The sequence below is a fragment of the Falco naumanni genome, chromosome 1, assembly GCF_017639655.2.
Source record: "Falco naumanni isolate bFalNau1 chromosome 1, bFalNau1.pat, whole genome shotgun sequence".
NCBI lineage: Eukaryota > Metazoa > Chordata > Aves > Falconiformes > Falconidae > Falco > Falco naumanni.
In genome coordinates this window covers 35,549,245-35,572,950 of record NC_054054.1, presented here as the reverse complement: position 1 = coordinate 35,572,950, position 23,706 = coordinate 35,549,245, and the positions used below count along the sequence as shown (strand labels likewise).

At 37.2% G+C, this 23,706-nt stretch overlaps 1 long non-coding RNA gene across 1 annotated transcript; it reads left to right on the top strand.

The window, feature by feature from the left end:
- The first annotated feature begins 147 nt into the window (after positions 1–147).
- On the top strand, positions 148–13,114 carry LOC121087614. The gene is made up of 3 exons (XR_005827669.1): positions 148–160; positions 3,657–3,659; positions 13,025–13,114. It is a non-coding gene; the product is annotated as an uncharacterized LOC121087614 (long non-coding RNA).
- Positions 13,115–23,706: the final 10,592 nt, after the last annotated feature.

Here is a 23,706-nt window from a genome sequence, read left to right as displayed (position 1 = left end):
ACTCTTTCCATTATTCCATTCAAGCACCTAAATGACAAGTCTTGCAAGATGGCAGGAAAGGTTCCATGTCAATACCCATAACTTTGGCGAAGTATATTTGAAATTAGAGCCAGTGTTCCTACTAGAACAGTATGTGTCAGTCCTCCAGGTCCAGGAGGAAGTAATAGAAATGTTCTGTGATTTACCCCTGGAGCCAGCAGAGATGGCTTGGCTGTAAGGGGTGTGCGTGCTCTGCTACTTCGATCTGCACTGGCTTTGCTACTAACTCGCTACAGGTGCTCTGAAGAAATTTGTTGCAAGATTTTCCTTTACTACCCTGGGCTTGTAATATGACCAACTGCATAAAAGATAAAATGTTGCCCATAATAAAAAAGGTCTTTGTAGACATTTACTTTGTTAGAAATCCGGAGTTAGCATCTCAGTCTTCTTGCTGACACTTGGGTGGGTAGTTATGAAACATTTTTTCTTAGTGATTCATAAATTGACAGTTTTTGAACCTTGCCTTCAATTTTCATTAAAGCTTTCACAGAAGCGTTAGGACTTCCACTTCTCAATGTTTAGGTGGTCTATCTTTTCAGATAATCTATCCTTAAGAAAAACCAGTACCGGACTTCACATAAAAAGTTGGAAGAGCTGTCACAATAGGCAGTAACGTACTGTAAAGGATCTATATTCCTAAGTAGTCAGCTTACAGAAGACTGAGTATATGCTTTGGGTACCTTATTCTGTCTGTGAGAGAGGCTGATATACTAATTTAAGAAAATGTGAGACAGTTAAAAATGATGTTGCATTATTCAATGGTAGAGTCAAACCAAATCATATCATATTTATGATTTTTTTTCGCTGAAAGGTGCACTAACACTCACCCTAGGGGATTGTTATCCAATATGTTAGCTAGAGTCAAAAATATGACAAAAAACTACTACCTAAAATCAAAGGTATGAAAAGATACTAAATGAGTCCACGCATGTTAGATTTGGGTGCTTTGAGAGAGAAGTAATTCCATATAGGCAATCTGCACATTCTGCTAAAAGTTAAGAAATAACCATTATACTAAATAAACCCTTAGATGCTGAGGCTGTTCAGAGTAAAACTTCCATACGCACCTCTGCTAACAGTTCAATGCCGACTACATATTAACATTTGCATGCTATTGGTATGCAGAATGTGATTTCATCTACTGTTTTCCAGTAGATCTTTTGGCTAGTGATACAATGTCTTTCTGTTTTCATTTTATGGCTGTGGTGCTTCCTCTTCCATTTCCCTCCGTTTACTTACATTTATTCTTTTCCATGGCCCATAGCCTATGCTCCACTGTTCTGCATAGACCACAGTGGCATCAAAGCATGAAGAGAGTCCAGATGGTTTTAATCTGTTTTTGAAAAGGAAACAGGAGTATGATCTCTCTCAGACATATGTCACCCTATTAGTTCAAAAATAGTTTTTCAAAAAGCAACCCATGACTCATTTTTGTTATCATCTCTTCACATTCTACAAGGTGTTACTCAAGTTACTGTGAAACCTAAATAAGCTGTATCACCTCTGTGAATGGATTATCAGACAATGCATTTAGGAGAGCATCCAAACACAGTTATGCAGCACGTATGCTTTGGTATGTAGTTTAGTGTATTTCTCCAACTTCTGCTGAGAAAGAATGAGTAGAAAAAAAAAGCTAGAGAAATGCCCCAAATGCCTAGCTTTGTGTGGGGTAGCTGAAAGACAGATTTCAGGTCACATAGTTAATGTGGTGTGACCCAACCTTCCTTAGTAAGAAACTTAAGTGTTCAGAAAATACAAGACAGTTTTCTGTGTTCAGGATTTTTTTCATAATGTGATTTCTGTGTGATCTCTTTGTATGCACTGTTAGAAAAACAGCAATTACTGCATAAGAAGATGAGGTTATGCAGCTATGCTTTACTTCAGATATTATACCTAGCTGTGTATACAAAATAATTCAAGACAGATAGACTGGCTGCCAGAAATGTCAAACTAACTTAGAGGGCAAGAAACTGAATGAACAACAGGCTTGAGATTTGCCAAAATGCATTTTTACAGCACAACATCATATCAGCTTGTGCTAGGTCTGTGGCTAGATTATTTTGCTCATCCAGGACACCAGCAGTACGTGCACAAAAATATCATGTACTTGGGGAAAATAAGAGAACACAGGATGCCTAAAAGCAGAGTATAAGAAAATAGTTACAAAAAATCTATTATCAGAGCATACTCATACTATATGAGTTGTTCAAGATGTCAAGACTTCCATGGCGAGATTTAGAGGAATCCATTAAAACAAACAGCCCTGTGGTTGCCTGTCTTTTCAAAAATAGCAGGCAGGGTAGGAGAACGCATAATGTGCTTTTTGAAAATATGAGAAATCGCAATTGAAGTTAGTAGTAATGTCAGAATAGAACTGGAAGTTAATGCCTTAGCAGTATACCAGAATAAAAAGGCCTGGTTTAGTAGCTTAAGGAGGATCGGAAAGTGAAGACTAGATCCCTTTGCTTTATAAAGTAGAAAAGGGAAGTCACTGGAGGCATTCAAAAAGGGAATTAGAAACTTGTAGGGTGCAATTTCCTGAATTGTAAGAATGCCTAGAAAGTATGCAGTTTTTGTGAAAAGATTTGTCAGAGCATGTGGGAGGATGTTACAGTAAATGGGAGGTAAGAGAGGTGATGACTGGGTTTTAGATTGCCTTTAGCTGGCATTAGGGAAGGAATGCCAAGAGTGAGAGAGCTTTCTGCTACTTTGGAAACATCTATGACTGAGAAAAAGGTTTTGGAGTAAAAAAAAAGAAACTAGTGAAGAGGGGTAGGAAATAGCTGCCTAGCGAGTTACAGACAAGGGGATTTAGGAATCCAGTCCTGGATACCTGTTCAGAGAGGCATTCTAGCTTTCCTGCATGCCTTTCTTTGATCAAATTCCTACTGTCGTGCTGAACATTACCACAGCCTGTATCTTAGGCATCACAATGGTAAATTTTTCAAGCCATTGTCCTGCATATAGGTCAAAGAACTGGGAAACGATAAGCTGCTAGCGTTTCATCTTAGATACTTAATGCTTTTAAAGAAAAAAAACAAACCAAAAGCAGTTAAGGCAACAGGGTGCTCAATGATGATATGAGTATTATTATTTAAATCACTTTTAAAAAGTCACTAGATAATTTAGGGAATATGGGGTTAATTCCATACCTGAGAACCAGTAACACATTTTAAAAAGTTATAGTCTACTGGAAGAATGAGAACATGAGCTTGAACGTGTACAGCCAGGGCACTACAGGCCTTGCTAGGAAGGCAGTTCTGCAAGGTGTTTAACTTCTCAAGGCTTGAGCCAGGCTCTAAATGAATAAGGAAGGATTCAGTGTTAAAGCATGCCCTGCCCTTTCTCTATCTGATATAATTATAGGAGAACCTTTAAAACCCTGTATTTGGCACTGTCTTTAAACACCACAGCAGTATGGCAGCTGGCAGTAAAAACAAAACAAAAATATGTGAACCCCTCCCATGCCTCTTGCAACTTTGGCAAGACACTATACGAAGGACTGACTGTCTACCCTATTCATTTGATTATCAACTCATCAAGCAGTACAAATATCTATACCTTTGGAAAAAATTGTTGTAGGCTTACGCTCAAACTGTAAAAGGCTTCTTAAAAAGCTGGTGTGAGCAGTTAAAATGAGACCAGACACCCAAAAGTAAAGTCACTTGTGTTTCTTAGAACCGTACAATTCTAGTGCAACTGAATTGTTGTCTACTTCCTTAAAGGATTATAACTACACAGATAAAACTCACGCTTTTTGATATTTGTTGAAATGCTGGAATCTTATTAATGATCTTCTTTGATAATTACTACTAATGTACTTTCTTTGACTAATATCCAGTTGAAGAGAGAGGGAATATGTTTTTTTATTATGTTGTAACTTTTAAAAAGTAAGAACCTAGAGAGAGAGAGAGAGAAATCCCAGAAAACCTTCATTCTGACTTTGAAAAATAATGAGTTATCAGGGATCCATGAATACAGTGATCCTCCTTATTCTGCTCTTCAAATTTCTGTAGGGTCTGACAATGATAGTTATCTTTCAGGTTAATGTTTTGGCTCCCTTTTTTTTTTTTTTTTTTTTTTTCTACACCTAATCACTGTCTAGGTAGATTAGTTTCTGGATGTTCTGTTTTAGAAAAAAAATATCACATACAGAGGCTTTTTGGGGTGGGGCAGAGTATTTTGTGCAGCCAAGTGGTTGTCATATGTATGTTTCAGGGAATTCGGAGAACTGCCATAATTATCTTGTGTGCAAAAACCTGGAAGTGCTACAGAATGCTTATAATGTACTATAGATTACCACCTGGTCAAAAGAAGGCTGTGGTGGCATTCAGAAATAATTTGGAAAAGTGAACCAAACCTCAAAGAAAAGGTATGAAAAGGGAAGCAAAAGAAATGATGAGTGATGTACTTACTAGAAATGACACTTATCAGTTAAGGTGAAATTAAGATGAGTTGAAAATTTCAAATGTCGACACCATGACACTTTTGCTTAGGAGTTCATGCCTTTAAATTATTTTTTATTAAATTAAATCAGAAACTGAGTAACAAGAACAAGAACAAAAAAATATAAAACTACCAGAATCAAGTTCTCAGTTTCTTAAGGAAATGTAACTGCTTATATTAGTTGGTGAAGAAGAAAAACAATGCATAAATCTTTATTTCAGGAATGGTCCATGTAACCTTAAATGTAGATATTAAAAATAACAGCAGTTATTAAAAAAATTATTAAATATTTTAATAAAGTTATTCTAGGTCAGAGGGAAGACCATAGCTAATACTTAAAATTTAAGCCAGTAATCTGTGAAGTATTTTAGCTATTAGAAATTTACAGTCAATTACTGGATGTTTCTGAGAATTTAAAATGTTTACAACTAGAAAATAAACTGCATTTGCTAGTCAATTGAGAATGATGTATTATGGGCTTTCTAGTTGAGATCCTTAGATGAATTTTGACTTACAAAGGAACATTCAGGGTTTTAAGAAACTTGTCTATGCAGCTTGGTAAAAGGATCATGTTATGCTGTATAAGTGCCTTTATTTTTTATAAATGCAGCCACATTCATCCTTCTGTCCATATTAAAAGCTCTAAACAAAATATTTAGTACAAATCTATGTGGAGGCATCATCTGCACATGCTGAATTCATTTGCTGAGACCTACAGATTAGTTCCTGTTTATGTGATAGTGTTTACTTCATATTACCATTAGGAAGAAACTGAAATCCTCAGTGTAATTATTAAGCAAAGTTCAAATTGGCCATTATATTCTAGGATATCTGGAAATCTTACTAGTAAGTACATTCCTCTAGGATGATATAAATAGATATGTCTCTTCCATTTTGTATTTGTGCTATTCAAACATGCAGAAATAGACTTATTCATTTTCAGGACTAAAGGCATCTGAAAGCCGTTTTTGCTTCCAGAAAAATGATGTCTTTGACTATGTTACGAAACGTGAAACCTCCTGACATACTTTTGTTGGAACGGTAAACCTATAATGCGTTGCAAAATTGTTTATGCAAAGCTGTATAAAAAAGTCTTCCAAGATATTTCAGAAATCATATAAAAACACAATCCACGGCCATGTCAATTACAATAACATACTTAGGTTACTAAATAATTGAACATTAGGTATTCAATAAGGTCACCAGCATGTAATTTTAAATGACAACACAGAAAACCCAATGAAGAATTATTGTGAAATAAATGAAGACCTGGAATTTGAGAACGTCATATACAAAGGGAGATACGTGATACAGCATTAAGACTGTGGTCTGAAGTAAATCTAACAATTTATTTAAGATCTAAGAACAGGTTCAGCCCAACACAAAGTTCCCTTGCAGCTGACTGTGAAGCTATTTTTTCATAATGATTTTGGTAATGGTGAACAAAACGCTGAATATGTGCCAGCACTGTGCCCTTGAGGCAAAGAAAGTAAACAGCCTCCTGGGCTACATTAAGCCAAACATCACCAGCAGGTTGAGCAGGGTGATCCTTTTTGTCTGCTCAGCCCCGGTGAGATGCGTCTGGTGTGCTAGGTTCAGTTCTGGGTTCCCCAGTACAAGAGAGACATGGATGTACTGGACCATGTTCAGCGAAGAGCCACTAAGATGATTCAGGGACTGGAGCATTTAGCATATGAAGAGACACTGTGAGAGCTGGGACTGTTCAGCCTGGAGAAGAGAAGGCCAAGGGGCATCTTATCAATACATATCAATAACTGATAGAAGGGTGTAAAGAAGACACAGCCAAAGTCAGTGGTGCCTAGTGACAGGACAATTGGCAATGGGCAAATATTGAAATTCAGGAAATCCCACTTAAACGGCAGAAAAAACTTCTTTGTTCTTGTGAGTGTGAGCACTGGAGCATGTTTCCCCGAGAGCTTGTGGAGTCTCCATCCCTGAATGTAAATGAACGAAGTGCTGAGGAACCTGCTATAGGTGACCCTACTTTGAGCAGGAAGGGCTGACTTGATGATGTCCAGAGGTCTCTGCAACCTAACATTTTCTGATTCTGTGAATATTATAAGGATAGTTTGCACTTGTAATGTTATCAAGCTAAATCACCAACCAGTAGATCAAAATACACATAAATATCTTTTTTTTATTTTTTGCTGTTCAATATGAATATAGCTATGGTTAGATGATAAATGCTTCCAGTGTGAAAAAGACCTAAGACCATAAATAAGCTATAAACAAGCACAACAGATTTCTCCCTACAGCTCATTAACATAACATTATGCATTTACAATTGCAGAGCAACCTGGGATCACTTTGTAGAATCAAAGAAGGAAAGCAGATCGCTTTCCCACCTCTTTCAGAAAGTGGCTTTTACTGAAGTAATACAGCTGTACAAGGAACTACTGAATACACATCACAGCAACTAAAAGGTGTTCAACACAGCAATGTACTTACTTCAAACTGAAAAGTAATTGATTACATTGGTGAAGAAACCTCACTAATACCAAGGCATGCTGGATTGCATGAAAACTCTCTATGAGGCTTCCTCACTTAGGAAACTGCATTGCAATGTGCGTATAGTCTGAGTATGTCCCTGGTGCATACTGTGTGCCTCCATGGAAGTTGAGTCAGACAGTTTCTGACAGTAAAGTAACTGATACACTGTTTTTAATGTTTTCATATTTTTCAATCAGTAGTTACAGTACAGAATTAAAAAAAAAAAAACACCAACCTCAGCTATTAGTGGATTAATTACATTTTGAGGTAAAACGGACAGCACCTGGCACTAAAAATCATTTAACCTTATTTCATCTCATACATGTACATTCATGAAAAGAATAGTATGAAAAGGTTAAGGTCATGTATATCTATGAACTGGGGACAATAAAAAAGATTTCCAGAAAATATATTATTTTGTTCATGCACTGACATTACTGCAGTGAACAAATTACTTTTTTCAAATTTAGTGTTTTTAAACAAATATTTTGGGTTTTTTTAAACAAATATTTTGGGGTTTTTTAAACAAATGTTTTGGTTTTTTACTTTCACAATTATAGATCTTCACGAAAAAGAACATAAAACCATTTGCCTAGAAATTATTATGTGGGTAGCTATAAACAGGGTTGATAGCACAATCTAAGAAGTTTAGAATTAGTCCACATAAAGTTCTTCATAATTCTACCATGTCAAAAGTAAAAAAAAATAAAAATCATACCAGGTCTTTTCTTCCAAATGGAAAATGGTAGGTAAAGACAAGTAAAGAAAGAATTAAGACCAGTGAATGGTAGTCAGGAATTTGAATTGGCTCTGGTCTGCCATGGAGTTCCCAAAAGAAGGGAAGGGAGGCCTTGGAAGTTTCATGGTCCACATTGTTCTCTTGTTTTGGAGAAATTAATGGGACATTACCCTTTTTGGCAAGGCAGAGGCTCCACTTTCCTGCTCATTTGTCCCTCTGAGCCCCAATAGTATTAGCTATGTCCTTCCATTCTTCAGTAGCTGTGCAAAAAGGCTGTAGAGTGACTATAAATAACATCTTACAAAATGTATTTTCTTTGTGATACCAACCTATGTTTTTATGACAATTAACTAAATTTTCATATTTATTAAATCTGATAAAAATGTTTACTTTTCTAATAAAGCTTTGATAATTTTTTACTTTCCAGTTCTGCTTTGCTTATGTTAATATTTCACTGCAGCATTGAAAAACCTGGATGAGTCTGAACAAATAAACCAGGAAACTTTCTTGGGGATAAAATGCATGATGTCATAGTATTTAATTTCCTAAACCTTTCCTTTAATTTAACATTTTGAAGATGATCTTTAATGCTAAAAATGCATATGTAGGAGTGTGTTAAAAGGTTGAGGATTAAAATAAAAAAAAAATTAAAAAAGAAGGCATAGATAAGGTGAAGAAAGAACTGATGTACCTTAAAACATTTGAATGGCAATTAATTTAACACAGGGGTATGCATTTAAACCTAACGACATTTGTTTTGATGGTGGGTTTAAACAAGGAATACATCATTGTTGAGATTATGGAGCAGTGGTTGCTTTGGAGGAGGTGAACTATATGTGAACAGGTAAGGACATACAGGTAAGGACATTGCTAGTCATGTTTATATGCATTAAATATGTTGTCTGGTACACTCAAACAGTTAATGCAGCATAGGACAAGATGATTTAAAAGAATTCCTAATTCTTGTGACCTTTCGTAGATTCAAACACAGATACATATTGTATTTCTCCCTGACCTTTGGCTGTGTCATGCAGAGCTACATCTGTAAAAGAACTTCAGTAGTTTTTCAAACAAGTGCTTGGCTATTTGGATGTTTTTGTTTTTACCAGGAAAACTCCCTCACTGACAGTGCTAATATGTGAAGTGTAAACTGTGTGTTAATCTTTGTCTAGTACAAGCATAAAATCTTCCAGTCTCCTGATCAGTCCTATATGCTGCGATGTGAGCCATAGGCACAGATACTGATTTGGGCTTTGTACATAATACCACGGCAACACCTCTCTTGCTAGATTATATTTATGTGCAACTCCTACTTTTCAAAGTAATTCCATGGCAAAATATTTGCCTAGTCTGTGGTTCTTTTCTTTTTCCTATCAGGGAGAGGGGAAGGTTCAAATCCATATCTGTATCTTTTGGGAGGCTTTTTTTACCCACCTAAGTTTAAGCTGCTTTAGGGTCTAAATGCTTCTGGCATTCTTGTGATACAGGGAAACAATGAAATTTCATTAGGCCAGCCACAAAACGAAATACAAAGGCAGGGACACAGCAAATACCTTCCTCTTCTTGCTTCCTACTTACTACCTTTGAACAGATTTACAAATGTGTACATTGAACGAACTGAACAATCTTGTATTAAGCTACGTAGATTATTTATTGGAATACCCAATTTCCGTCCTATATTTTATAATGCATTTCTATTGATGGAGTTAACAGGTCTATAGAAATGAGACATGTACATAACTACAGAGATATAGACATCTTTTTATGGAACTAGACCTTATCCTTATGTGACTGATTTTAGTTTTTGGAATGATGATTGCCAATACCTTAGCATTATTCTTTAAAAAAAAATATCTATTTTTGTGAAATGCTTTATCAGTTAAGAGAGAAATACTGTTCCTATCTGAATTATTTTGTTCCCTGTAATGTTACTGAATAGCAGCATAATGTTTGAGACATGAAGGATCTCTACGTAGTTTTTTCAAAAGAAAAGTGAAAAAAAATCCTGAAAACTGAGATGTAAAAAATCTGAAATAAGAATATGAGAATGAATATAGGGAAATGGGAAATACTCTACCAAAAATCTGTGAACCATGTAAGACTAGAATGAGTCCCGGTTTTTGTAAATGTGAAATTAATGAGAGTGGATCATTCCGCCTTTCTAAATCATTATACCACACCATGTTTCAAGTCATTATTCTCTATAAGTAATAAAGTAATCCCATAAGTAGGGATGCTCAGTGTTTCAGTATTGTGAAAGCCCAAAAGTTCTCTTATGGAACACTTATTTTGACAAGTTTCAATGAAAAAACCCATTAAAATAGGACTGTTCTTATTTCATTAGTAATTATAAGATTTCTTTTGAAAAATGAATGTGTTTCATTCTGAATTTGTGTTGTTGTTGTTTATTTGGGATCTTATATTCTATCAGTTCTGTTATGCCATAGTGTGGTTTCTGTTATATATAGTATTTCCTGATATGTTCCAATTTCCTAGCTTTTTTCCCTTAATTTCCAATTTCATAATACCATGAATAATTGTGAAGTTTCCTAACTTTGAACTCCTTTGTAGTGATAAAAGTAAGTGTGAAACGTGAGAATTTTCCATAAAGTTGAACTTCAAGTTCTCAGCCGTTCTGGTCTGTGTTTTAAAAAAATTTATAAACAAATACATTTAGACAGATTTTCTGCCTGGAGAACAAATAAAGATAATACTATTAGACTGCATTCACATGAGTGAAACCATCTATTCAGTGCCCCCACGATATTCAATGTCTTCCAATTATTGACTTTTCTTTTGCTTTAAGTCATGAAGCTCCAATAAGATACTAAAGTGTGTGCTGTAGAAACATTTATTAGGTATACTGGGATATGATAAAAACATCCTCCCAGTTTTGGAAGGAAATTTTGTGTTGGCTTGTGAATTGTAGCCTAGGTGTAAAGAACTACGTAATCCATTTCTAAGCAGCTGAGACAGCAAAATCTATAAGGCAGTTTCCAGTATTGCAGCAGAAATCTTCAACAGAATTTAATTAAAACGTTTTGGTGATCCAAAGATATTAATAATCCAGCACTGAAATTAAAGAAGTCCACATCAACAGAACTTTTTCTCAGGCTTATGATGCCAGTTGGCATTGTTGTGCACATATATATATCTCACGTGTATAAATCTACAGTTAATGACCAAAATACAGAATTGCTGTTCAACCACCTCCAAGTAAGAAAAGCAATGCCAAGGTATGAGGCACCTAGTCCCAGCTGGTTGATTCAGATCGCTTAAGTGTGGCATTCTACGCATAAGTTTTCTATACCGTTCATGGAGAGAATGAGGCGCGTGATCTAAAGGGGAAACTTTTCTGCTAAGATGCCTAGAGCTTGTGAGTAAGAATGTTAAGCTTCACATAGGGCTGAGCCCTGTGCTTTGGGTGTCTGTTTGTTTGGCTCCAGCACCACTTCTTAGCATCAGTGTTCAAATAAAGGAATATTTGGCTGTTTAAAAGACAGATGCCAGTGGTGATGGAATTATTACAACATACACAATGCAGTTAGACTGTGGAACTTACTGCCATAGGATGTCATGTTACATGGGTTCAAAAAATGCTCAGCCATTTAGGTTGATTAGACATCAAATTACCATCACTGAAGGCAAGACAGCAAAACGCAGAGGAATTACAATACATGTATGTTCTGGTTACCGTGTCAAAGATAGGATTATAGAATATGCTCAGAACGAGTACAGTCACGTTTTTCATGTTATGACAGTACTATAATGCCTACCAAGTTAACTAAATCTATTCCACACATTTTTCAGAACATTTTTCAAGAGAAAACAGAGTATTTCTGAAGAATGTTTGAATTTTTTTAACCTAAACTAGCTATATTCCAATCTGTCCTTCTCTATATATCAGTATGCATTAAATAATCTAAATATTTTTCTGTGTATGTGTGTACTTACATACGTAGCCTGCATACCTTTTATACCTAGGAAATAGTCTGGTTCTCCATGTCACTAATTTCTACTTGAAAGATAAATTAGCCCTTTACAAACTCCCCAAACTGGTACAACCTGGAAAAAGAGCAACAGTATTTACTGAGTGAGTTTATGTTTTTCTTCCTGGATTAGGTGACATTAGGTGGGGCTAATAGAGTTTGGTGCCAAGAAAAACATATATATGTATCTCAAAGTGTCTTTTAATGAACTTATCTGTTTCTATACCTTAAAAAAATTGTTCTTGTTTAAATGAGAAGAAATTTTGATATATGATATTTTTAGCACTTTTAAAGTAAGAGTTTTTGTTCTTGCTCCTCCTGGATTGTGTGATTAAGGTCAAGACTATAAATCCAATTTCTGTGTGATTCTAAATTAATTTCAGATAATCTGGAGATATTTAATGGCTCTTACAGGCCTGTCAGTCTCACCTCCATCCCTGGAAAGGTGATGGAACAGCTCATACTGGAGGTCATCTCAAAGCATGTGTAAGAAAAGGAGGTTATCAGTAGTAGTCAACATGGACTGACCAAGGGGAAATCATGCCTGACCAAGCTAATAGTCTTCTGTGATGGAATGACTGGCTGCGTAGACAAGGGGAGAGCAGTGGATGTTGTCTACCTTGACCTCAGCAAGGCTTTTGATGCTGTCTCCCATAACATCCTCATACAGAAGCTCAGGCAGTGTGTGTCAGGTGAGGGGACAGTAGGATGGATTGAGATCGGGATGGCTGGCAGAGCTCAGAGAGCTGTGATCAGGGACGCAGAGCCCAGCTGGGGGCCTGTAGCCAGCGGTGTGCCCCAGGGGTCAGAACTGGGTCCAGTCCTGTTCAGCTTATTCATCAGTGACCTGGATGAAGGGACAGCAAGTTTGTCCCCTCAGCAAGTTTGCTGGTGATACCAAACTGGGAGGGGTGGCTAATACCCCAGCCAGCTGTGCTGCCATTCAGTGACATGAACAGGCTGGAGAGTTGGGTAGGGAGGAACCTCATGAAGTTCAACAAAGGCACATGTCAGGTCCTGCACTGAGGGAGGGACAACCCCCCGCACCAGTACAGGCTGGGGCTGACCTGCTGGAAGGCAGCTCTGCAGAGAAGGACCTGGGAGTTCTGGTGGAGAGCAAGCTGCCCATGAGCCAGCAGTGTGCCCTGGTGGCCAAGAAGGCCAAGGGGATCCTGGGGTGCATTAGGAGCAGTGGGGCCAACAGGTTGAGGGAGGGTATCCACCCCCACTGCTTTGCTCTGGTGAGGCCACACCTGGAGTGCTGTGCCCAGTTCTGGGCTCCCCAGTTCCAGAGAGACAGAGAACTACTGCAGAGGGGCCAGCAGAGGTCTACAAAGAGGATTAGGGGCCTGGAGCACCTCCCTTATGAGGAAAGGCTGAGAGAGCTGGGCCTGTTTAGCTTGGAGAAGACTGAGAGGGGATCTTACCAATGTCTACAGATACCTTAAAGGTGAGCATCAAGAGAAAGGGACATCAGGCTCTTTTCAGTAAAGCCCAGTGACAGGGCAAGGGGCAATGGGTACAAACTACAACACAGGAAGTTTCATCTGAGTATGAGGAGAAACTTCTTTACCCTGAGGGTGGCAGAGCACTGGGACAGGTTGCTCAGAGAGGTGGTGGAGTCTCCTTCTCTGGAGATGTTCAAAACCCACCTGGACACGACTGTGCAACCTGCTGTAGGTGAAACTGCTTTAGCAGGGGATTGGACTAGATGATGTCCAGAGGTCCCTTCCAACCCTGACCATTCTGTGATTCTGTGGTTCTTATGCTTCTAAGGACTGAGAATCTGGTTATAATCATGATCATATGCACAAAAGACAATTCAACCACAGAGTTTATAATATGGTTTAGAACAACAGACAACCAATGTTTTATAGGGGATGAAGGAAAAGAATATCACTGGTTAGAACAGATTTTCATAAATGCATTATTTTCACAAATTACAGATCTACAAGACATTAAATATAAGCTAAAAATATTCTCTGCTTCCATAATGCCTATTGACCTACTTGAATTATGTAAAAGAGTGTGTATTCTTCTTAAAGAAGATAATAGCACAGTACCTTTTATTATCATTGAATAGTCTATTCCTAAATATAATTATTTATTCTATTTTGGAATTTTTGCTTTTACAAGTAAACCTGCTTATTCTTTTTTATTTAATTAATGTCTATCTTCTGTAGGGTAAAAATGTGTTCTCTTGAAATCAGTTCTGTAGGAGCTTCCCAGGTTTAAGACACAAAAGGCAATTCTTTGTATGTTGAATCAGAGGTGGCTAGTAAGTACAAGTTGTACTACTAGGCTGAAGCCTTCAGGTTTCCTTTTGGCAGTTTTTCTGAGGTTCATTTTTTTTCAGTGTTGGGACAGTGGATGAAGCATTTGTTTGCTCAAAATTTTCAGAGTACCTTCTACGCATAAAAAGTGAGGGTGGATCTTGGCACCACTGTAGGTTCTTTTTCCATATCTGTTTTGGCCTTTTCTTTTAGTTTCTGGGCTCTAGCTCAAAGTTACTAACCCCATCTGGCATCTGGAGCAGAGAAAGTTCAAGGCAGGATGTCTCAACAGCCAGCAAAGATATCCAAAAATTTAGAGTAACTATGTGCGAATTCAAAATCATACACTAGGAATCTAGGAATCAAGACAAATCAAATATTGCATGACTAAATGTAATCCAATTAAGCTAAGACACACATGAATTATTTCATGCTGATTCACTTAGGTATATGACTAATCAGGCAGAGCTAACACAGTAGCAAACTCAAAAGGGAGAGCTGGAGAAATCAGCAAAGTTGGAGAAAATATCAGTAATTGGGAAAACACTTTGTTTAACACTTTTTATTTTATTTGTTTTTATTTATTTATATTATTTTATTGCATACCTACACCTTTCAACCATTATTATTAGTGAGGAGGCAGTCCTCATGGTAGCTGATACAATACTTGCTAGCACCAGTAACTCTTGGCACTCCTGACTGCAGATAGTGTGGGGGTCAAGGGTAGCAGTAACTTTCCCATAGTAAACATCTACAGTTTCTTGTAGTACTGGAGTTATCCTAGCTTAAATCAAGGCTCAGGGAGTTTCACGCCAAAATCCACAAAAATATTACAGTGCCAAAACTGGATCTGTAGATGGTTTAAGCATCTAAATCCAAGACTGTGATTCTCAAAAGCCCTGCTGAACAGTGTTAGGAACTGTATTTTTGGCAGTAAAACTCCACTAACACACAAGATTCCACTCTTTTCAGTGACTGCCATCTTGCTAGGATTAAGACTGGTAGCTGTTTGAAACTTAAATCTGATCAGTAGTCTGAAAATAGACATTTCTCTGCCCAGGTATTTACCTGTCCTGCTTCATATTAACTTCAGAAAAAAGGTAGTTGTTTTGGCCACTTTTTTAACATTTACAGAATAGGTAGGAGAGAGGAGCTGTCCTCTGTTTTGTGGAATACCTGAATAATTAGAGCTTTCCCATTCAACATGGGGCTAAGGGGTTTAAGAATTTCCACAAAACAAATGAACTCAAATCCACACCTCCCTAGAAAGTATCTTAACCATAAGTCTGGGAGTCTGTATGGTGGTACTGTTTTGGCATGCAGGACTGCCCTTCTTTTGAAACTATGGCACTTTAAGTAATGCTTCCAGAAGCATGCCTGTATATCTTAAACTACATGATCATTTTATGTAGCTGTGGAAATAACCAGGATTATGTGAGGTAATTTTGTTGTTCTTTTGTTTTTAAGCTTTTAAGTTAAAATATGTACCAGCATGATTAATTTAAAGTCTAAACAAAATGATTCCTTGCAAAGGCTGCTTTCTCACCCTGTCGGGGATAAAAGGAATCCTGAAAATATCAACTCCAATTAGAAAATTCATCTTGTCAGAACTGTAGAATAATTATTGCATCTAGATATAGCTAAAATAATTTTCAGGAAGAGCACAGAATGAAAGAAGGATAGATGCAGAAGTAAACTAGAAAGATCTGTGAGTCTGTCGAATTCTTATTTGGGATTGTTGTTCATTTAACCTAGAAGTTACATCAGCAGGAGATGTCAGTTCTCATGACATTAACTAGTTGTGACTAGTGTTTAAAATGGTTATTTTTTTGGGGAAAAATTTAGGTAAATAAATACAGCTGACTATCAACCTACACTGAGACAACTGTTCTCTCTGTTTTTCTGGAATCAGACAGCATTTTTTTTGTCACAGAATCCAACTGGATTTTCAATGCTGTAATTATGAAAGGCAGATGGAGTCAGAATTAATGTAAAATAAGAAAACCAGAATTAGAGAGAAAAAGACAGTAAATGAGAAAAATAAACACACAGTATATGTTAACCACGATTTAGTAAATCATGAAGGTATAATACAGGTGGAGTATCCTGTGCTAGGGAAATTGCAACCAAATGTCGGTTTCTTCCAAATGTCCAAAGAAAAATAGATTTATGTCTTATGCCCAGTCATTTAAGGAACTAAATTATTTAAATATGTCAGAAAATGTCAACTTCATATTCAAATTGTAAGAACTTAGTTTGCATGTTTATAGATTGTCTTTAGTACAGTCACCAGCAATTAAACAATAACCAACAAGAATGCAGATTTACCCCTTATGATTATTTTTTTCCTTTAGTTCAAAGACAACAGAAAGTATGTTATGTCTTTTGTCTACATGAACTAATAATGAAGGCCTGACTTTTGAACAGTGGCTATTCTGGCTATCTTCTGTTCCCTAAGAATTCTCGACATAAATCACCAAAATAGTTATTACTCAAAGGTCAAGTACTGAACTGAATCTTTGACTCATGCTCTACTCTGTGATATACCCTTTACTTCAATTTAGAGACAGTAATGGGAAGTATTCTGCTGCTGAAACATAGGCATCTACATCATATTAGATGCTTTAAGGAGTCTTAGATATCCATTGACAAATATGACATAGGGCATTCAAGACACCCAGATTTTCTGAAGCAGCAGTGAAATTGTAACCATGAACATAACCCTGAGACAGAAGTCTGCCCTAATGCAACAAGTAAGGATTTCCTGTAAGTAAATGAGTTTCTCAGTGGCATAAAGACTGTCATATCCTGTTGATAGTGTTAACAATCCTGAGATTGAAGAATAGTGCTAAGGTGACAAAGCATATATGTGCATCTGTATGTGTGTCATATATATACATAGGTGGAGACAAGGAGTTAATGAGTTCATGGTACATGAAATATTTGAGATCACATCAATGATTAATTCTCAATCCACTGTGAAGTAATTTTAGATTAAGCCTAGTGCTCTCTCATCTCAGAGCGACTCATTCTAAAGGCATCCTAGCTGAGGAATAATATAAGGTGATAAATCAAAAATAATTTAAATATTTTGTCTGTCATAGCAGGATGTTTACAGCTACAGAGCATGAAATGAATTATTACCTTAGGATGACGCCAAGAAGATATTATATTTGTATTTGGAAGATGGAAGATTTTAAAAAAATGTTGCCTCTGGCACATGAGAGTCTGTTATTCATTTCAGTTTACTTAATGGATTCATTAGTAGTGTTTAATTTAGCTGTGGTGACTGTATGCCAATAGTTGCTATATAGATTCGTTACTGCACAAGTACAATCAAGTGACTATTCACTTATGTGTCTTTAGCAGGATTTTAGCTCCTCAGTTTGTTCCTAAATGCTAACACCATTGTATCACTCCTGAATAGAGGATAGATCTTTCAGGCAGTCAGAGAATACTCTGAAGATCAGGTCTCTTGAGTTTTATGAATCTGCTCTGTACTTTGCAAGAATTTTTCACTAAAGTTGGTCCAAATTTTTCATGAATGGCATTTTTCCACAGAAAATACTGGTAAACCGAAGCCACATAATTTGTATTGGCTTCAGAAAATTTTCAGTATCGTGCCTGAGCTAATTGAAAAATATGTTGCCTATTTGGTACCATTGTGGCTTTACTATTTAATTCTGGTTTGATTTCAGGAAGCTGTACTTCTCTTACATGTTATTGCATGTGTCTGTTGACTATGTGAGTTCACACTGATGAAACACATGGTTCACTGTAGCAAACTGAGATAACACTTGCAATCTGCCCCTTATCATAGTTGTAAATTTATTCTTTTGAAACTATGCCTGTTTACAGTCATACAGGGAAGGGACTGCCCAGAGGAACAGTAGTAGAAGCAGCAGTCACTGAAGAGGATTCTCTAAAAGAGCAGGCTGGTTGCTGTATACTTTTTGAATGATGAAAAAGAAAATTGGGAGTTATTAATTTTCTTAGTCTCAAGAAAGAGAGAGAACTATCTCTGATAATGCAATATTGCTGCTTGGTCTGGCAACCTCAGAGTTCCCAAAGCCACAAGTGGTGTTTATGGTTCTAGGAACAGCAGTACAGGCTGTTCACAGGCAGCATTCCTCTAACCAGTAGTTCAGAAGGAGAAACAAAGAAGTCCTCTACTTCTGGAAGCTTGCCAAGTGGAACAGCTAATCTGGAAGTTTCGCAACATGAATCCCAAGATTCGGTGAATATGAATTAGCCTAAAACAAACTCTAATCTTGAGGTGCAGCCTGCCACTTTGAGAATGCTAATGATGTGGAAGAAGAAGAGTATCTCTTTCAGTCTAGGATCGTCTGAGGTAACTTCTCCAAAGCCTCAACAGTTGCTGCCCATTTCCCAGAGATTACCAGTTCATTCAGTAACAGTGGTCTGCTTTCAGTTCTGGCAAGAATGATTTGGGGTTTTTTCCACAGCACCTAGCCAGGCAAGTTCCCTACTAGATCGAGTGACACATGACTTGGTACAGACCATCTCCGCTTGTAATTGTTAAATTCTGTCAGCATTTGAATCCAACAATATTGAATGGCACAATGGCATTTGCCAGCTGTGCAGATGTTTTGGCTGTGATCCCAAAAGGGTGGGAACATTAGGCATGATAAAACAAATTAAAAACAATCACAGAAAATATGGTCCAGGTTACTTCAGGTGAAAAGCAGGCAATCGCTGTGTCTGCTAGCAATCTGAATGTAACACTTACTGCTGCTTCTCATGATTTCATCAGCTCATTGCAGCAGCATGGCTCACAGACTTTAGCAAGTCTTTTCAGAGGCAGTGCAAACACCCTAGAGCCATGAACTTGGCCGTGTAATGTGTGTCGATGCTGACCACAGTTATGCTTTCTTCTTGGGAATAGCAGAGACATTAGATGCTTTGTTGCTGCTGTTTGCCTCCAGTGACAGGTTCCCCATAATCTCTTTTGTTAAAAAGGCCAGTTGCCAGCTCTGTAGTGCCATGAGAAGAATACTACTATACAGAGATGATGTTGGAAGAGTACAACTGATCAGCTACCCTACCAACAACTGTCAGTAGGATGGTACTGCCTTTCAGATCAAATAAATAAAAACATATCGTAAGGAGAATATGTCCTTAAAGAACAGTCTATCAGGTGATGCATTTGTCATGGTGAAGAGCAACATGTTCCCAGTAGTGACTATGGAAAAGCAAAGTATCATGAATGATCGATCCTGAGAAGCTTCTGCTGAGGTTTTGGAACATGACAATAAAACTTCATAGGAGGCACAAAATGATAAATTTTACCGTGACAGATGAGAAGTTTCCTAAAATGTATGTAGACCCATTTTCCATGATGTCACTTTAAAATGCAGAGTCATATTATTTGCTTTTCTAGCAAACTGGCATTTCTGGCCAAAATACTGATGCATCAGTTGCTACTTACTTTCTTTCCTCAGGAAGCAGCAAATGCAAGAGAAAAAAACCTCCCAAAATGCCTTACAGACAGCACCAAAATCTATGTGTGTTCAAGACAGTATCTGCATCAGATAGAATTAACGTTTAAATTTTGTTACAAAGCCCATACTGAAATGTTTTTGAGTCTATCTTGAGCAACATATGCCTCTTCTTTTTAATCCTGTGGATAGGACAATGAAAATGGCTTAAAAAATGCATGTCCAGAACTCTTTTAACCTAACAGCTCTTTTTCTGGTTTTGAACACAGTAATATACATGATTGTACGCACTGCATCATGTAATTGCATGCTGTCAAGTCAAAATATCTTCATGCACCACCTTCTAATTGTGAAAATGAAAATAACAAGTATAAAAATGTTTCAGAAGATAGAAATCCTAAATAGACCAACTTATCATTAAAAAAACAACTACAAATCACTGCTGAATGTATAATTGAAAACTCTTCCTCATGTTTACACTATTTTTAGACAAATCAAAGGAATGATTTGGTCTGAAAAAATTAAACTTGTGAAACATTTTTTATGGAATTTAAACTTTCTGTTAATACAGATTTAGTCAGTATTTTGACAAGTTAGCATTACTCTGTTGAGGATTCAGATTTTATATGTAATGGTTAAGAATTTCAAAATCATATATAGCCCATGTTCTTAGAAAAAGGCTGAACTGACTTGAGCTTTACTTCTTTAGCCAAATCTACTTGCTTACAGAAGCACATTCTCTAAGTTAAGACAAAGGACAGATAACCTCCAAGACCTTTCAGAACTGTACAGAAAATAACAGGAACTAAACTGTCTAATAGTAAAAACATAGTTCTTGAGAAAATGTTCAGAATGAACATTAAAAAAAAAATAAAAAAAGCAGTAGCCCTCTTTGAGGAAGTTAGGAGTGTTTTTCTTTGGGGGACGTCTGATGCTAGAAGATACGTTTTGGGTTGAAGGCACCCCAGACACAACCAAAGGGACTGAAAGGTTGCATATTAAAGAAGCAGGACACATTGATGTAACAGTTCTGAACAAAAAGGCTTTGAAGAAAAAGCCATGGTGAGCACAGGAGGTGTGGTCAATGTAAATGGAGAATGTTTCTTCAATGATGTGAAGAAACTGAAGAAAACATCTAGGCTTTGATCTGAGAGACTAAAGTGTAAACTTCATCTAGGATAAACTGTCGAAAACAGTCATCCTTATGTGGTATATATTTTGCCCTTAACTTTACATGAACGAACATGGAAACACAGTCTTCTTGTTTTTAAACTGCTGTTCAGTAAATTCTGGCTGATCAGCTGCAGATTTTGAAAGAGCTGAAGGCAGTGCCTGAGGTATAACTCCATAATAGGTAACAGCATAATAACCGAATTCCATACAGAATGAAATCAAAAGGCCAGTGTTCCCCAGTAGCAGCAATGAGCATTGTAATACGAGAAGCAGGGTAGAATGGTTCTTTCCCTGTTATACACATAAGGATCTAAAAAGTAAGGAAAAACTTAGCTCAGACTCAAGCTCAGAGTTCCTCTTTAAAAAGCAGTTATGCATCCCCATGCCTGAGACAGTGCTTCCAAGTGAGAGAGTCATTCCTTGGCCATTGGGTAGACCTGGAAGTTTCTGTCAAAATGTCAAAATGTGCAGCTGCAAGAAGTTGTGGTAACTAAGATATGGAAAAGGAAGCAAAAAATTAGTTCTCTAATTTGTCTGCTAAACCAGAATATTTAGAAAAAGAAAAAAAAAAAGTTTTCTATTGAATCTATTGTTGTTTGCTGTACTGAAATGAGCTTGAGCCTTACTTTCATCCCCACTTTGTTCAAAAGGAATGCTTTCCAGGTTTAGTCAGAAAAGCAAAAGAAAGGAAGGAGTGTGTTCACAGAACCAGTGGAAGATCATGTTTCCTTCTGCCAGGTGGCTAGGGTATTCAGACATAGACTCAGGGGTCTAGTGTTCTGTTCTGCTTGAGAGATTTTGAAGCCATGTCCTTTACCTTCTGAAAGAGCAGCCTGACTACCTGGGTGCTGAATGGCTGTCTTAACTAGTCCTGATATGCTCCATCTTGTGGAAACTGCAGAAAGAAAAGTGTGAGACACAAAAAGCAGGAAGATGAGGGACTCTGTTTGGTCACTGGGACATTCACTATAGAAATGAGGCACCTTGACTCCTGTTTCACTGCAATGTTTCAATTGCTTTTGTTTGCAAGGATAGCTTAAGTGCACCTTCCACTGCTAAGGATGTTCAATTAAAAGGTGGAAGATACATATATTCAGAAAGTTGTGAAGTAATTTTTCACAAATTTAATCTCAAACGGCCTTCCCTACACAGGCTGGTGCTTGCTATTCATGTGTTCAAATTTTGTGAAGTAGAAATTGTATTTCTTTTCATCCTTTCCTTATTTCTAAGGTATGAAAGCATGCAGAACTTTTAATAAGTTCACTATATTCAGTATTTTGGTATTTAGCATAAACCTCACCAAACTGAAAACATTTTACCAGAAAAAAAGAATCTAGCCACTGTGGGCTTACATTATTTGTTTATATTTCTCTGCACTTGGATGTTGCCAAGTTTGGTGGTTTTTTTCCCTCTCTCTCTCCAAATGCTTATTATTGTATGAGCAAGCATTACACTTAATCCTTTGTGGTTAAATGAGAAGATTTAGCAACTTCATTCCGTGCTTTCATCTTTAACTGTTCTTACCCATGCATGCATGTCTCTTGCTACTGTTTGATCTGTCCAGGAGAAACTTGGTCCAGAATGTCATCTATATGGAGTTTCATCAAGGGTTATGAGCACATGGTATCAGGGCTGATAACAAATTCTTTTGCCATAAGTTTGCACCTCCTTAGGTGGAAGTAGTTAAGGAGAACTATAATATATTATTGATGATTAAGGCATGAGTGTAAACTGTTAATGGATGAAGCCATGAAAACAGGCAAATGTGATTTTGAAAAATTCCCCACCAGGAGAATTCCAGGAGGAGAGCCAAGGAGTGGGCTGATAGTGCTAGGCCTTGGTGTGCAGTCATCCAGGATAGTCAAAACCCTAGTTACAGACATGAAAAAAAATGAACTGGAAGTAGTTCATTTGCAGAGAAGGCTACTAGGGTGACAGGAGGAATGGAGAACCTGACTAATAAGAGGAGGTGGAAGGGTGTGACTTGTTTAACTTTGCAGAAGGAAGGCTGAGAGGGGATAAGATTGCTCTCCTCACGGATAAACACCACGAGGGAACAGGTCTGTTTAAGTTAAAGAACAATGTTGGCACAAGAACAAATAGATATAGGCTGACCCTGAAAAATCCTGGGCTGGATGTTAAAAGAATATCAGTAACTATTAATAAAGTGTTCTTCAAGTAGTCACAGCCATTCTTCAAGGATGACTAGTCTACACCTGCACTTGGAGAAAAGGTATTTGCATCTCTGAGTAAGGATGAATAGCCCGAAAGAAGCAGAAAGTCTAGCCCTGTAGGTGTATTTCTCTAACATCAGCTTTTTTTTCCCTCTATATGTGGTTTACCAAATGAGTCTGATGTTGTGTTGCTTTTATTAGCAAGGGTCTAGGTGTAAAGAGTCTCTTCCAAGCTCTCTTCCAAGCACGTATACTCAGCATATGTTCCCATTAACATTTAACTGATTCCCTAAAATTTAACTGATAGAAGTTGAATTTTTCTGTGCTGTGAGATATTCCTATTCAAGAGCAAGTTGCTGAGTTGATGCAGCGTTTACTTGCTGTTCTGCTGTTGATCTTAACTGTACCTTCTAGTCTTAAAGCACATTAATCTCTGGGTGATCTGACCTTAAATTCACTGGAAGCCAGGGTTTCACTAGTATTTATAAATAATAAGTGCATTTTTTAAACCAGCAAATTATTTTTGCCAACAGGAATTTTGTGAGGTGTCATCAAAAAAGCTGCCATCAAGCTTTCTTATTACATTTGCAAAGAGAAAGTAAAAAGGCTTTGAAAATTACATGACTTAAAATAGATTATTTACCTTTGGATGTCACTAATGAAAGATTTAGAGCTTTGCCCAAGCTATATTGCAGAAGAACATTAGGGATTATGAAGTTAAAAGCACCTGGTTTTGAGGTAGTAGAATGATATGAGATGTACTGTCATATGTTGTAATGTTTTCTTGGCAGGTAAAGTCTCTGCTCTGCTGACAGCACTATACCGAGGAAAAATAAAACCAGCTATTGAAGACTGTTTTTAAGGTATCTCCACTTTTGTAGGGAACAGACATATAGGGGCAAA